We start from the raw sequence: 16,338 nt of genomic DNA, 5'->3' as shown, positions 1-16,338 counted from the left end.
ATTGTTCTTTGCAAAGTTTAGCACCACCCAAAGAATGTGCTTAGCTAATTTTTCAGATTTTTAAGCTAGGGTTGCACATGTTCCACTGAATGTGTGTGTCTGTTATTTGCAACAACATGTTTTTAAAGGGAAGCTGATGTCCAATAATAACCCAAGGGCTTGGCTTAGAAGCAAATTTCAACTCCAAACACCAATTTACTGTCTCAATTTGCCTCCATTGCAACAACTGAATCTTTCTTGATGGATTCAATAGGACACACTTCAGACTTATAAGCTAGGCAGGGAGGTAAGTTGGTCCAAGCCAGACCCCCTGGTCTTCGGGTCCACACCAAACCAGAGGCAGCTGCTCCTGCCACAAATATGCAACATCATCTTCCCTCCCCCCACAGCTGTGACTCATGCTGGGCTTATTTCCATTTTGCAAGCTGGTTTCCCTTATTAGACATCAAACATGAGGACTCTCTGATGAACCCACAGAAAATGAAGAATCAGACATACGGTTTGATCTCAAGAGCACATGCCTGTGCCTTGTCTCTCATTATTCTTTTTATGGGATGCTAAGGGGAGTCCAAGATAGAACAATCACTGTGAGAGTCCTGAAAACACCTGCCAATTAAGGAGTAGAAGACTGTATTTCCCAAAGATGACTGCAACTACAGATGCTCTTCAACTTAAGATGGATTTGCACCCCAATAAACCAAATTGTAAAGTCAAAAAATCATAAATTGAACCATCATAAGTTAGGGACTGTCTGTATATGCCCCATTCCATATGCTTTTCTGCAAGGTGACCTTGCCACCCCCATCCCATCAAGAGGCAGGATTTACTTTTGTAGCACCTAGAATCTGGGAAGGCTCTGAGACTGCTGTGAGCAATAGAATATGGCAGGAGTGATGCTGTTTCACTTCCGGGCATAGCCTTTAACTTTCTGGAAGCTTCCACCTTCCTGCCTATTGAAAACCAGCTGCCACATAAGAAGTATCACCATCCTGAGGTCACCACGCTGTGTGAAAATCAAGCTACAGGAAGAGGCTCTGGAAGACAAGATGCTACATGGAAACAAAGGGCAGTCGAGGAGGAGCAAGGCATCAGACACATAGATAAAGAAGTCAATAAGAAGTGGACCCTCCAGCCCCAGCTGACACCACATGGAGTGTAGACGAACCTCCCAGCAGAGACCTTCCCAATTTCCTGATCAACAAAAACATGAACAAAACAAAACGGTTGTTTTAAGCCTTTAGGTTTTCGGATCTTTTGTTACACACAATAAAGAACTGTTACACATATTATTTATTGAAACCTAAGGTAGATCTCCCTCGGGGCCACTGCGAATAGCTGTATGGTTTGTGTACTGCAAAGCGGCAAGTGGGGGCTGAACTCTAGCCAGTGCTTTAACCAAGCCCTGCGTGGGCAGGACTGCACATACCCAGCGGGACACTTTCTCTAGTCTTCTGCTAAGAGGGTGCCGGTTTTAGACCTGCAAAGGCTTCGTATAGACTAGTAGTGACCCCAAGTGCAGCTGTCCAGATTTGGGACTTCACTGCTGGCAACCTAGGGGTCTGACGGACAAATGTAACTGCCATAGCCAACTGCAGCTGCTCTTCCCTGTCACTCGCCTGGTGACCCCCCTGGGAATGCCAGTGTTACCTGGCCCCCTTTCCCTCTGCCCCAAGCTGGGGCTCTACCTGCCCAGTGGTCTGCTCATCTCAGCAGGCCTTGGGCAGTGCCTGCTGACTAATGCCATGTGAAACTGCCCCGACCCAGGATCCGGCTCAGCCGGTCATCACTGCCTTACCTCAAGGGCAGCTCAGTCTGCTTCCTGTCACCTCCCAACCATGGCTGCAAGCTGGGTTCATTCAGAACCTATTACAATTTTTCCCTCCAAGGTGCTTCCATGATGGCTGAATACTAATAAGCCTCCAGTACAAAGGAGAGGCCCCTGCCACCCTCAGTGCGGGCAGTGGCTCTATGGGGACAGTCCTGTGTGCCATCCCCCTTGCTCTCCTGGGCTTTTGTGTGGGAATCAATACTGATCACTGTTATTTCATGGGATGACTGAAGCTCACCATGTCATGGTAGCAGCACTCCAGGAACAACTCTCGCAGTAAGCAAATCCTACAGCAAAATCCATGGGAACCTAGACGGCAGTGGCTGAAGCTGTCTCTGCCTCCTGAGGAGGGGCAGGAAGTCTGGCTGGCCTCAGTCTTCCCATCTGTGCCCGTCCTGACAAGCTTTAAATCCGTCCATCCAGTCGATGGGACACCTGGTCATCTTTTTTTTCCCTTTTGTCTCTCTGAGAAGCTGGTGCGCATAACTTGGGCTTTAGAACCAGAGAAGATCTGTGTTCAAATCCAGCTGAGTGGTTTTGGGCAAGTGGCTGAACTTCTCTGGGTCTCTGTTTCCTCACCGCTCAAACAAGCCTTAACACCTCCTAGCACACCCGAGGGAACTGAACAAGACAAGGCCAAGGTCGCTACAAATGGCATTACACGTTATTACACGTGGTTTGTGAACACACCTTTTTAAAAAAAGTTTCAATAGTTATGTATTTATGCTGATGCATATTATGTTAGAAGAAAACAGGCTTCATCAATACCATGATTTTATGGATATTATAGCTTAGATTGAGGCTAAGTACAGAGTGAGTGGATTTAAAGGAAAATATTAAGTGACCATTGCTGGGGAACGGTGTCACGCGGATGCTGCAGAAACACTGAGAAAATAAGGTATGTGGATACACCCTCACACCCTGCACTCACACAGTAGGTATGTACACTAACCTCCCAGCACATAGTAGGTGCTGAGTAAGTGTCTGTTGTGCTGAGTAAGTGTCTGTTTCCCTCTCCTGTGGCCCTCCTGTGGCACCAGCCTCCACCCTTGAACTTGGCTCCAGCCTCATTAGCGTTTGGCCAAGGGTTAGAAGCTAGAGGTGGGCTCCCTGCAGTCTGGGGATGTTTCCCCTCGCCAGGGTGATGAGACCAATCTTCAGCTTCTGGGGTTGTCATTCCCCTTTACGTGCCCTGTAAACAGCAGGGCTGGCCCCTCCCTCAATAAAATTTTACTCAGGGCTTGTGATTCTCCGTCTTCCACTGCCAGCCGCTGCCCTTCTGTGTGTTTAACTCCCCACTGACAACTGATGAGATTTAGATGTGTGGCAGGGTGATAGCCAGAGAAGGCTGCTCATTAGCATCATCCATATATTTTAAGATCTGAGAAGCCATTTTTCTTGGACCTACCAATTAGATAAAACACCAGAAAGCTCCGCTCCAAACATTGGCCAACTCTAGAAAGCTGAGTATAAATCAACTAGGAAAGCGAATTAGCTTTAGTCAGACCCACAGATGAAGAATTCTTAAACTTCTATGCAGCGACGTAACATTTCAGTTCCCGGAAACCAAAGATCACGTTGAAATGCATGACACCCAAGCTATATTCAGAAAAGGTCCTTTGGTAATGGCTCGCAAGAAACTAATCTAAGAGGGTCCCCAACTTGCACCTGCTGCTGTTCATTTGCTCTGTTGCTGCACCTGGATTTATTGACTCCATCCACCCGCACTGCTTTTCCTTCTCACGACATATGATCAGGCTGTTCCCTGGGTCTGGGGTGCTCTTCCTGCAGCTTCGTCTCTTCCCAGAGAGTTTAAATGCATCCTTCAAACTCAGCTCAGACACTACTCCCTCCAAGAAGCCACCTCTGACTTCATAAGAGTTAGCAGCCTGCTACACAGTGCTGCTTCTTACCTCCTTTGGCTTGTCATCTTGTACCAAGACTGGCTTTGATGTCTGTGTATTTGGCCATGAGCTGTTTCCAGTGTTCCACACAAGGCAAGAAAGAAGAGAGCAATACATGACTGGAGAATGAACAGATACTGGAATCCCATGAGTGACAGTATCCATGCATCTGACAAATTACTATGTGCTGGGTGCTGAAGATACCACACGAAACACGAAGGAAGGACAAATTCCTGCCCTCATGGAGTTTACACTCTAGATATGAGGAGACAAAGACATACATAAAAAATGAGATGGTTTCAGACAGTGATAAATGTTATGACAACAATAAAACAAGGCAATAGCATAGAACAGGGATTGGCAAACTATGGCCAGTGGGTTGAATCCAGCCTGCCACCTGTTTTTGTAAATAAAGTTTTATCAAAACACAACCACACCCAACTGGTTACATATTGTTTCTGACTGCATTTGACGCAACAGAGGCAGAGAAGTTGCAACAGAGACCACATGGCCCACAAGCCTAAAATATTTACTATCTGGCTGGCCCTTCTGTAAAGATTACTATCTGGATGACCCTTCTATTTTTCTGTATAAAATATTTGCAGACCCCTGGCATAGAGAGTGACTGGGAAAGGGGGGGGGGCTTTAAGTAGTGTGGACAGGGAAGCCCTCTCTCAGAAGGTGAATTTTGAGTGAAGACCAGAATGATAAGAAGGTGTCAGCCAAGCAAACATTGGGGGTAAAGCATTTCAGACTGGATGGAGAGCAGGTGCAAAGGCCCTGGGGCTGGATTAGGCTTGCAGTATTCTAGAGAGAGAGAGACAAGGCCAGTGTGGCTCAGGCATAATCAGGGTGCAAATGGTACAAAATGAAGCACCATGGTAGGCAGAGCACACACAATGTGGAAAGGCTGTCGTAAGGGCTTCTTGCTAATACTCATGAAAAATTCTGAAAGTCAGGGAGGATGTCTGGGTTTTTGGCAACAAGTGGTGAGACCACGGCCATGGAAGAGAAGAAAGTGATAGTACCAGCAAGAACAGTCTCCTTGTCCATGTACCCAGCTCTGCTTTTCAAATGCACTACCCCAACCCCAACACTGCATTGCAGATTGCCCCAACTGCTCAGGCAAGATGCTTCTAGAACAGCTGAACCAGTGGGATGCACACATCTCACCCACACTACTATTTTTATTTAAAAGACTCACTGTTTCTTTTCTTACCTTCATGTTTTGAAAGGAACCATTAGTTCACTCTAAAATCACAGGTTTAATGTACCAGTTATATATGTATTTCCCTTATGTACAATATATACATTTCTAAAAAAAAGTTCTCCTGTCTACCACCTAAAATCATCTCAGCTACACTTTGGGAAACAAATTTTTTAGAGTTCACATCTGCTGGGGACTCATTAAAGTCAACCCACAACCAACTGCTGACATCATAATATTGGGGAGAAGAGTGCTGTCATAGTTTTGAAGGAGGACAGTGAGATCAGAGGGTAGCATGGCGCAAGTTCTGGAGTCAGAATTTAAACTTGACCCTGTCACTTACCAGCTGTGTGCTCTCAGCCACGTTAAACCTTGAGAGCCTCAGACTCCTTGTCTGTAAAAGAGTTGGGTCATGGGGCTACTGTGAGAATTAAGAGATGTATGTGACTTGACCAAGAACCTGACACACCGTAGATGCTCAATAAATGACCACAGCTCTGATTACAAATGCATAATTATTTACGGTCATAATTATGATCATAAAGTGTCCTTTGGTCTCTCAAAAAGTGCTAAAAGCATCTCTTGTCTCTGATGTATCTGAGCTTCTGAGAGTTCTGCAGCCCACAGCCAACTCGTCAACTGATGTCCCTTTGACACCCAGGGGTCTGGGGAACCTCTTGGCAGGGTGGTAGTATTCCATCAGGTTCACCAAACTAGGCCTCTTTTTTCTTATTTTCCTTTTATTTTCTGTCTCCAAAAGACTCCCGATTAACAATCTTTCAGGGGGGAGGAGGAAAGAAATTACAGCAATGTTCCTTATTCTGGTCCCTGCTGGGTTGGGAGGCTGCTCTTTCAGACTCAATCAGCTACCTGCAGGGTCACTGGATGAAATGCCTCCCCACAGGGATCAGGAGGAAGTGGCACCACTGGGAAGCTTCCACAACGGTCTCATGACCTAAAAACCTTAATATCTCAGAGGTCCTGGGGACCTCAAACCTAAACCAGGATGGGATCCCAGTTTCTTTAAGGAACACCCCTCTTAGAAGCAGCATCTGTCACTCTGACTCTGTGGGGGAGAACTGCAACATACATGCCCTAAAAGTAATTACCTTCCAGTTGCGAAGATCAAACATTGTCCTTAACTGGGGATAATAAGAAATTCACTTTGAAACCCCTCTGCACAAGCAGACTTAGGTCTCTAGCTGATTAATTCAAGAAATCATTAAATCTTCCTTCTCTCAGCACGAACAAAGTACGGTAAGGGGAAGACAGCAAGCAACCTGTTGGGTTGGTGATGAGAAGCACAGTCATAATAAAACCACTGGCCCCGGGTAACTCAGGCACCAGCTGACCTGATGGCACAGACCTTGCTGCCACCTCCAGAAAAGGTGCACTGCTTGGGTCTTCTATTCTAGCACCACCTTCTAAAACCTGCTGCATTGAGTTGCATGGCTCCATATAAAACAAAAGTGGGGTGCTGTGATGATTAACTTTGTGTGTCAACTTGATTGGGCCATGAGGTACCCAGATTAAATGTTATTTCTGGATGCATCTGTGAGGGTGTTTCTGGATGAGTTAGCATTTGAATCGGTGTACTCAGCAAAGTAGATGGCCCTCCCCAATGTGGGTGGCCCTCATCCAATCCCTGGAGGGCCTGAATAGAACAAAAGGAGGAGGAAGGAGGAATTTGCCATTCTCCTGCCTCACCTCTTGAGCTAGGACATCCATCTCATCTTCTCCAGGCCTCAGATTGAGATTTACATCACTGGCTCCCCTGGTTCTCAGACCTTCAGAAACAGGACTGAATTTCACGTCCAGCTTTCCTCGGTCTCCAGCTAGTAGATGGCAGATGGTGGGACTTTCTGGCCTCCAAAACTTCCTGAGCCAATTCCCCTAATAAATCTTTGTATATACACACACACACACATATATATACACACACTTGCACACATATATGTACATATATACCTATATGTATACATATGTACACACATGTATATATACAAATATGTATGTGTATGTATGTATATATGTATGTATGTCTGTGTATATGTATGTACACATGTATATATGCATGTATATGTGTGTGTATATGTATGTAGGTATATATGCATGTATAATATAGTATATAGCTCTGTTTCTCTGGAGAACCCTAATAAAGGTGTCTTGTTCAAAACCCATTAAGAATTTCAAGATGGTGACAGCAGGGCATTAAAGCAGTGTGGGACCCTTCCCAGCAGGCCCCATGAGACTGCACGGATCACCTGGCCACGAAGCTGGTCATGCCAGCTTCTCTCTCTGGGGAGCCTCCAATGACTACACTCCCTAAATTTTCCCAGCCTAACCAGACCTTATGGTTTAACAAAGGAATTTTTTTCTCTAATTTGTGAATGTCTATACATGGTCTTTTAGTTTCACAATCAACGAATCCCCTTTCTGGCAAAGAATAAAATGACGTAAAAGCAGAGCTTACTAAGAACACTCAAGGCGCCTCAAAGCTTTTCTGTTGGGAGCCAGGACCTGAAGCCTAAGCTTCATTTAATTTCTATCATTTCATTCTGAGAGATAGGATCCAAAGTAAACCTGGGGCTGAACAGCACTCATAACTTAGTTAAAAACAAAAGTGGAATGACCCAAAGGGTATGATAAATGCAAAATGGGAAAAGTTAAATAAGAAAAATCTAGCAAATTAAAATATTTGTAAATAAATAAAAATAAAACCATCTCCGGGACAGGGTGGGGCACATCTTTTCTATATAGATCCAGGAATAAACATTTCGGCTCTGTGGGCCATACAGCTCTGTGGCAGCTACTCAACTCTGCAGTCGAAGTACAAGTGGCCAGAGAAAATACATAAATGATGGGTGTGTCTTTGTTCCAACAAAACTTTATTTATCAAAAACCAGCACCTGGCTGGATTTGGCCTGTGGGGCCTTATTTTTGCTGACCTCTGATTTAGCACAGTGCTTCTTAAACTCCCCTGTGAACGTACATCATCTGGGGATCTTGGTAAAGTGCAGATTCTGATTCAGAAGGTCTGGAACAAGGCCTGAGATTTTGCATTTCTAACAAGCTCCCTGAAGATGCTGATGCTGCTGTTCCAAAGACCTGCTTTGAGTAGCAAAAGAGAACACCCAAAAAAGGAAAGAAGGAAAACCTACTAAAAAAAAAAAAATTTAAGAAGTGCTTAGCAGGACACGGTATAGAAACATAATTTATTTTCTCATCACCAGGGAACAGAGTTATGCAATTTAAGTCCATCTTCAAAAGGGGAATACCATGTCATTGGCGATCAAGGATGGAGTTAACTATCATTATCAGAAAGTAAAATGCTACACAGTTCTTAAGCACTGCTGTGCATTTACTGGCAGCAGTTAACAGCGACATATAGCAATCAATGCAGGTAAATGAATCCATTCGAAGGCAGGCCACGGATGGTAAATCACATTGTCCAATAAAGTTGCTAAATTAGCAACAGTGTGACACAGAACATTTTTTATAAAAATGAATCCTCTTTGGAATGAGACAGACTGCAGGGGAGCATGGCGAGTAAGACTGGAGTAGGGGAGGGGAGAGGAGAGATGGCTGCAGGTCCCTCTTGGGTCCAGAAACTCTGACATACAAATGCTGGGGAAGCTTACATGGAAACTGGAGTTGAGGCTCTTTCCAGTGTGTTGTCTGGGCCCTGGTGAGGGTCTGCTGCTCACAGGCAGGTGCCAATTTTTGGATTTCACATGCAGCGGTCTCTAATAAACCTCTTCACCATCTAGTTTATAGTAAGATTGGAAATAGACGGTTCTGCTCATACACTGCTGGTAAGAACGTAGAACGGTACAGTCACTTTGGAAAAGTTTGACAATTTCTTAAAAAGTCAAATATAAATTTGCCATATGACCTAGCAATTCCACTGCCAGGCATCTACCCAAGAGAAATGAAAACATATGTCTACATACGAACTTGTATGCAAATGTTCATAGCAGCATTATTCATAATAGCCAAAAATGGAAACAACCCAAGTGTCCATCAACCAATGAGTGGATAAATAAAATGCAGTATATCCTTACAGTGGAATACTATTCAGCAATATGCACGACATGTACAGACCTCAAAAAATATTATGCTAAGTGAAAGAAGCCAGATGCAAAGACCGCATATTGTATGTTTCCATTTATATGAACTATTGAGACTAGGCAAGTGTATAAATACAGATGGAGGACTAGAGGTTGCCTGGGGAGTGACTCAGATGAGCACAAAGAATCTTATTGGAGATGATGAAAATGTCCCCAAACCAGATTATGGTGATGGTTGCACCGCTCAGTAAATTCACTGAAAGTCATCGGATAGAACGCTTAAAATGTGTAAATTTTACAGTATAAATCATACCTCAATAAAGTTGTTTAAAAAAATTAGAGGTTCCATTGTGACTTCCTTTTTCATGTTTTACATCCCTCGTTCTTAAATAACTTAAGAATCCATAAATTGCAACAGACCCAAAGATATGAGGGTTATTCTAGATAAGGCTGAGGCAGGTCCTCTGGCCAAGGCAAACATCCTAGAGATGGCACATTAACTGTCTCGTTGGAAGAAAATAAACACGCAGGCACCAGGTCCTTGATTCTTACAGTGAATGCTGAATTCATCTGTGGCCAAAGCATCACTGGAACAGAGCAGGGCAAAGCCCGCAAGATGCCTCTGAGACCCACAGCCTGGAGCTCCAACCCAACCCCTGTCTGCCAGCTTGCGAAGCCCTGAAGGGAATCAGTAGTGATGGTAACACTGGCAAATGCCTAACCCATCAGCTGTGTTAGAAAAAAGGAAAAGTCGCCATTCTGAGAGCCAAATTCACAATACCCACATATACCCACAAACACACACCCACCCAAGACGGCATGTATTTTGAAGCATGCTGTCACCCTGCAAAGGGACTCTTGGAGGTCGCACTCCAATGCCAGAAGCAACTCCCATATGCTTGGAAGAAAATGAAAACTCTAACTGGTGATATAGTCTGGCCTGCCTCCAAAGGGTACAAGAAAATCTTAAGAAATCCTGAGCTGTTACAACATCCCTTTCTCTGGAAAAACAATATTTCCAGCGGACGGAAAACCATAAAAAGTAAGGAGGCGGGGTCAGAACGGGTTTTCCTGAATGATCCACATTCTCTACTGTGGTTTTCTTCCCCTAACCCACTTCGTCCCCCACAAACACACTCGATGGTGGCAGCCAGCTCAGAGGCAAAAACAGAACTTGGGGTTGGGAACTGAGATCCAGGTGGCCCACATGCGAGTCCCGCCACGACCTTGATCATTGGATGTTGGGCCCTTCAGGGCTAGAAGGAACCCAGCAGAAGAGGCTTCAGGACCTGAAGAATGGAATTTAGGCTCCAGCTAGTGACTTAATAGCCTTCCCTTCGTAGCCCCACAGGTATCTGGATCAGGAACACTAGTTTCACAGCCAGAGGCTTGATAATCTCTTTCTCCCTTTTCATTGAAAAAGAAAATATCTAAAATACTGGAGAATATAGTAAAATCCTCAAGTCCATTTTTTCTCTTTCTTTTTTTTTTCTTCTTTCCTAGTGGCAAGCTGGATAAGCTTATCAAGTACAGGCAAACTACATCTTAGCTCTGATCCTTTCAAGAAATCCATTTGGCGCCTTTAACGTTTCATTTGGCAGATTGAATTTCGGACATGTATTTATGGGGCTGGGTTTGCCCTTAACAGAGTATTGCATAAATCCCATTACAGTATCCGCTTTAGTGTGTTTGGGGTTTTCTAAGCCAGGGCTTTATCTAAGTGGACAGCCCTGGAATGACTTGCTCTGGCTCAGAAACTCTCTCCTCTCCCCCAGAATGAACCTTTGCATATTGTCTTTATCATCATCAACATGTTAAACAACGTTTTAGGAAAATTATTCTGGGTGCGGCCCAGAACTAGGCATGTCCCAGCTTCAAAGGAGATGGTCACAGCACGTCCTCACCCTCCAGTAAGTTAAGGGGTTTCCTTCCAAGAACCACTTCACTCCACATTCCCCCTTCTTTCTGGCAACAGCCAGAGGTTTGTTAACAACACAAGGGTGCTGGGGCTGGCTGGTTAGCTCAGTTGGTTAGAGTGTGGTGTTGACAACACCAAGGTCCAGGGTTCAAGACCTGTACCAGCCAGCTGCAAAAAAAAAAAAAAAAAAAAAAGTACTTCGAAAAGTTCATGGAAAAATGGAATTAAAAGGTAATACAAATTTTTCCATGAACTTTTTAAAGCTCCCTCATACAATGCTTTTCTGTCTTTAGTATCCAACAATGAAGGTGCATCACAATTTCTGAAAAGAAAAAAATTATGAAGAAAAGTGAGCTTAAGGAAAAATGAGGAAACAGAAAAGATCTGGGTTAGCAACCCTAAGAAAGCCAGTTCTCTCTAACTTTCATGTTACTCGCTTAAAAAATAAAAGAAAATTAGCAACTCTGACTGCATACCTGTGCTTATTTATGCAGATGAAAGGGGGGATGTGTGAGACTGTGCCCAGCATACAGTAGGTGCTCAATGCTGCTTGGCCCATGCATTCACGCACACATCTTAGTCTTTCCTAGTTTGCTCGCTCTCTCTCTCAACAGGGCTACACGGGCCATTTACTTGAGAGGCAGCAAGCTCTCCCAGATGCCTTCTGAGTAAGCAGCTCAGGGGCCAGCGTGGCACATACCACATGCATGAGGCAGGGGCTGTGCCAGGCTGAAGCGTCAGCAGATTAAGGACGTTTTCCATCCTCCTGGGATCTGTCCCGGAAGCACACACAGAACTCTGGCAGTGGCATCAACCTAAGAACCCCAGGTAAAGAAAGCTACAGGAGTGCCACCTGGCCTTCTAGAACCTTCTTTTTCTAAACACAGCCCTCCCCCAAACCCAGCAATCCAGTGTCTAGTCACTTTCTTTTACCACACAAGGCTTTTTTTTTTTTTTTTTTTTTTTTTTAAGGCAACAGCAGCTGCAGTGAACGAAGAAGTATACACAACGAGGACCCTGTGGGCTATTTCAGGCTGTGTCTCTGTCTGAAGGCGGCTGTGGGTTTGGTTACATCTAAGCCTGGCCTCAGAACTTGTGGAGGTAAACTCTTCTTGAGGAGAAAAAACAAAAAAATCTCAGGAGTCTTCACTGATTCATTCAACCAACATTTACAAAGTTCTTACTATGTGCTGGGCTCCAGTGGGTGGCCAAAGGGAATCTGGGTACTAAAACCCCAGTGACCTCTCTCCAGGGCTTAATCTTCTAATGTTTCTCTCACTGACTTTATTTTCTTCCTGCCCCACTTGTCTGTGAGCAGCTGGGGACAGACTTGTGCAGTTATTGAATGACTTTTATGTACTATGGGAGGCATGAAACAAGCATGCCTTCATTTATTTCCAACTAAAGGTGGACAGGTGATATTAATGGCCCCATCTTAGAGATGAGGAAATTGAGGCTCAGAGAGGTGAAATGACTTGCCCAAGATCATACAGACAGAAAATGGTGAAGGGATCTGAACGAAGGCTGTTTGACTCCAGAGTCCCCACTCATAACCATTGTGGCACCTTGTCTTTCAGTTTGCTGTGACTCTGATCCCTCTAAGCATGGTAGTTGGCCCTTACTAGGGGTTCAGTTAATGTTTGCTCAATTAAATCTGATCATCTTATTTAAAGCTACTGCAGTCACATTTACCCTTTAAGCTATGAGTTGGGAATGAGGTCATTCAATTAAAATGGAAAGCAGAATTAAATGTACTCTGAGGAATCTCCTGGAGTTAGGGATAGGAATCCAGAAAGGAATCTACCTCAAATGACCAGAGAACTAAGACATGGTCTCCATGCATGCTGATTAAATGAGATGCACTGGAGAATTATGCAACAGTTCAAAAACACAATTTAAATCTCCACTGGCTCTTTCCTTTTGGTAAAACTAGCACTAGCATTTCGGTTAAGCACACAATATAGAAGATCAGGTTTTATGTAACTGCTTGGGCCACATAGGAAAGAGTGAAATGAAGACGTATTCTGTTCACTTTAGAAACGTGTGCTTCTCATAGAGAACAGTCCAGAAGTCCACACATGTGAAATGGCTGACATGGATAATAATATTAATAGCTGACCCTCTCATGGGCTTCCTGGGGGCCAGACCCATCCTCAGTGTTCTACCTGCATTATCGCACTTAACCCTCACAAGAAATTTTTGTAGCAGGAAAATAGTATGGGTCCCATTTTACAGACGGGAAAACTGAGTGATTCCAAGCTCTGAACTCAGGCCATCTGTCTGAGGGTTCTCAGTCCTTAGATTACATTTGAAACACTTTGCACAAAGAACATCAGGAATGTCAAGGAAAAAAAAAAAAACATGCTTGCCAAAATCCCGACATCTTAGACGTGAAGGCAATAGATCTAGAGCCATCTGGGCCCGTGTAGGGTACAAGCTGCCTTTTTCCCACTTTAATGGCATTCTCCTGGGCTAAACTCCCACATGTGGCCACAGAAAACCCACTTTTCAAACCCAGCATCCTCTGCCTCCAACCATATTTGGCTCCACAGAAACCAAGAAGGCATTTGGGGACAAGCAATCTTTATCTGTACTAAATATTTATTGGAGCTGCTCCAGGAAACGGTCCTAACGTTAAGCCAATGTGCATGATGTCACCCGCATCTGCTTGACATGCACTTGTGTCCACATGTAACCTTGGATTTCTCTCTCTCTTGGAGCGCCACCATGGACAAACATCACCAGGTCCAACCAGACTGACAGACTACTTTTCAGGGAGCAATTATCTAGGTAAAGAGAAAAGAGGTAAAGAGGAATCAGATCACCTCATCCAAGTACCTCTCTCCATGCACACCAATTACAGAAAATTGTTCTTGGGGGCTGGAGGACCTTTCAGAAGCATGCAGGAACATCAGTCTGGAAAATTTTTTAAAATACAAGTGAAATTCACTTTCCTGGACTCTAGTACATTCCGTCAGGGTCAAATCATGCTTCACAATATTTGTAGAAAAGGGGCCGAATACTGGTTGCCACTTGGTTCAGCCAGCCATTAGGGACAGGACAATACACACTTAATGGAATTCTTGAGATGTGCAGAGGAGCCAATATTACAAACTATCCAAGTAAGGAAGCCCTCACATCAAACACCAATGGCACATTTAGGAAAAGAGAAAGGATTAAACAAATGGAAAAGATAAAAAACCTTTCCACTGACTAGGAGGAAGGGGCCTTGGCTTCCAAACTATTAGGGGTTTCCTAATGGTTAAAGAGGTGGAATATTTAAGTAGGTCTGCTATTCTAGAATTTCCCCAGGGATGAGATCTGGTAGCTCTGAGAGGAGCCTAATTATAGAGGGATAATGGCATGACGATGACGATGTTAACAGTGCTATCCCCTAATTTTGCTTAGGTGGGTGACATGTCCCAAGACATTTTCATACACATTACTTCAGCCAGCATGTGTGATACATATTACGATGATAAGAGAGAGAGAGAGAGACAATGACAACTACTCCTTTACTTCACCAAAGGAGTCCACTCTATCGGACACCAATGTCCTCATTGCATAGGCTGTTGAGAGTAACTATGGACAAGGTAACCGCAAAATGGAGACCAGATCCCACACAGAGTAAGTAGAAGAGCAACACATGTGTGTATGACTATATGTAATGAAGACACGGACAGTGTGGGCTCTTGGATCAAACTCCTTGAGTTCATATTCAAGTTCAACAGCTCACTTACTGGGTGGTCTTGTATCAGTCACTAAACCTCCAGGTCTCTGTCTTGTACACACTGAGCACTCAATAAATATAAGCAGTTATCACTGTCATTGTCATCATTATGATTGCTATAGGTGAGTGAAGTAATGTTATCGGGTATGGTTGATACATGGCAGACATGTCGCCATTTCGTACTCCTGCATCCATGGCAGACATGGCTAGTTGATTACAGAACTTTGCCTGATGCAGCCTTAGAATTCTCAACACAGAGTGTAGTCATCCCCAATCAAAAGTGACAGACAGGTGAAAGAAATCTTTATTTCCACCCTCTAGAACCTCATCAGAAATCAGATAAAAGCAGCCATTCCCAGAGAAAGAGTCATGTCTTGTTTGATGATTGTAAAGAGTGGTTCCTAAATTACAGTCATCCTTCCAACACGTTCCTAATGTTTGCCATTATCTGTATATATTTTATGCTATTAATTATGCAATGTTTACATGAATCGATTATTTTAAAGAGAAGCTTACACTTCTGTCCTACATGAAAAGTGAGTAGAGAGGCTCTGCTATCTCCAGTGGGTGTGGGTCTCATACTTTAGGGTGAGGGAAGTCAGCATTGCATAGCAATTTAAACTAAAGTTGGCTGAGTAACAGAGGCCACGTTCCAACACAGCAATGGTGTGGCTATAAATACATTATCTACCTTCACCTGTAAAATGGGGATAACACCAGTGCCTACCTCTGTTCTGATGACTGAACGAAATAATATAGTTAAGGACTTAGAACAGTGCCAGGCACACAGTAGAACAAACAAATGTTAGAAATTTTGTAAAAATTATTATTTATTGTCATTACCACTATCACTATTTAATTCATAAGCAGTTACATAGAGGTCTATAGGATAAGTCCAGCCCTCAGAAATGTTTTGTTTGGTTCACACAGGGTATTATTTAAAAAAGACAAACTTGAATTAGTTGTCAATATAGATCATGGGTTACATTGAAAAATCCAAATTTCTGGCTTACTTTAAAATTGGGAAGAACAGATAACCCTGGGCCTGATTCTCATAGGCCCAGGCAGTGAAGCCAAGCTTTCAGGGAGAACATCTGCTCTGCTGTTCACCAAAGTCCTCGCCACTCCCTATCACCCTACCTCTAACCTATAGCACATACATTACCTAACTCTGGCCTCAAGGGCATTTGGGTTTTTGACCCTTCCTTTAATTCCTTGAAGTCCTGGCTTCATTTGAAATTCTTGGATCATTTTTTAAAATACCAAGTACTCTAGCAGTAGCTATGAATAGATAGAGTAGATAATGAATAAGATTAAGTTTCCCCTCAGGAAATCCTTAGCAACAGTAAGTGCCAGATAATGGCTGAAGATAAAGATAGGATCATATCAAAAGGAGGATAAAGATCAACTCTCTGCTATAACCCTCCCCACATGACCCAAAAATGAGCTGCCAGAGCTTAAGTGTCTTAACTCTTAAAGTTATTTTTGCCTTCCCTGTCTGTGATGGTTAATTTTATGTGTCAACTTGACTGGGCCACACGGTGCCCAGATATTTGGTCAAATATTATTATGGGTATGTCTGTAAGGGTGTTTCTGGATAAGACTAGCATTTGAATTGACAGACAGAGTAAAGCAGACTGCCCTCCCTAATGTGGGTGGTCCTCATCTAACCAGTTGAAGC

The 16,338-nt window shown here is 43.7% G+C and overlaps 1 protein-coding gene and 1 non-coding gene across 2 annotated transcripts in view; one reads left to right on the top strand and one right to left on the bottom strand.

Moving 5' to 3' along the window:
• The window catches only part of XYLT1 (xylosyltransferase 1), a 318,277-nt gene that overhangs the window by 272,648 nt on the left and 29,291 nt on the right, over nt 1–16,338 (bottom strand). The window lies entirely within an intron of this gene.
• On the top strand, nt 11,021–11,094 carry TRNAV-GAC (transfer RNA valine (anticodon GAC)). The gene has a single exon. It is a non-coding gene; the product is annotated as a tRNA-Val (tRNA).

Source organism: Cynocephalus volans, chromosome 6 (genome assembly GCF_027409185.1).
Source record: "Cynocephalus volans isolate mCynVol1 chromosome 6, mCynVol1.pri, whole genome shotgun sequence".
NCBI classification, from domain to species: Eukaryota; Metazoa; Chordata; class Mammalia; order Dermoptera; family Cynocephalidae; genus Cynocephalus; species Cynocephalus volans.
This window is presented reverse-complemented; position numbering and strand designations above follow the sequence as displayed.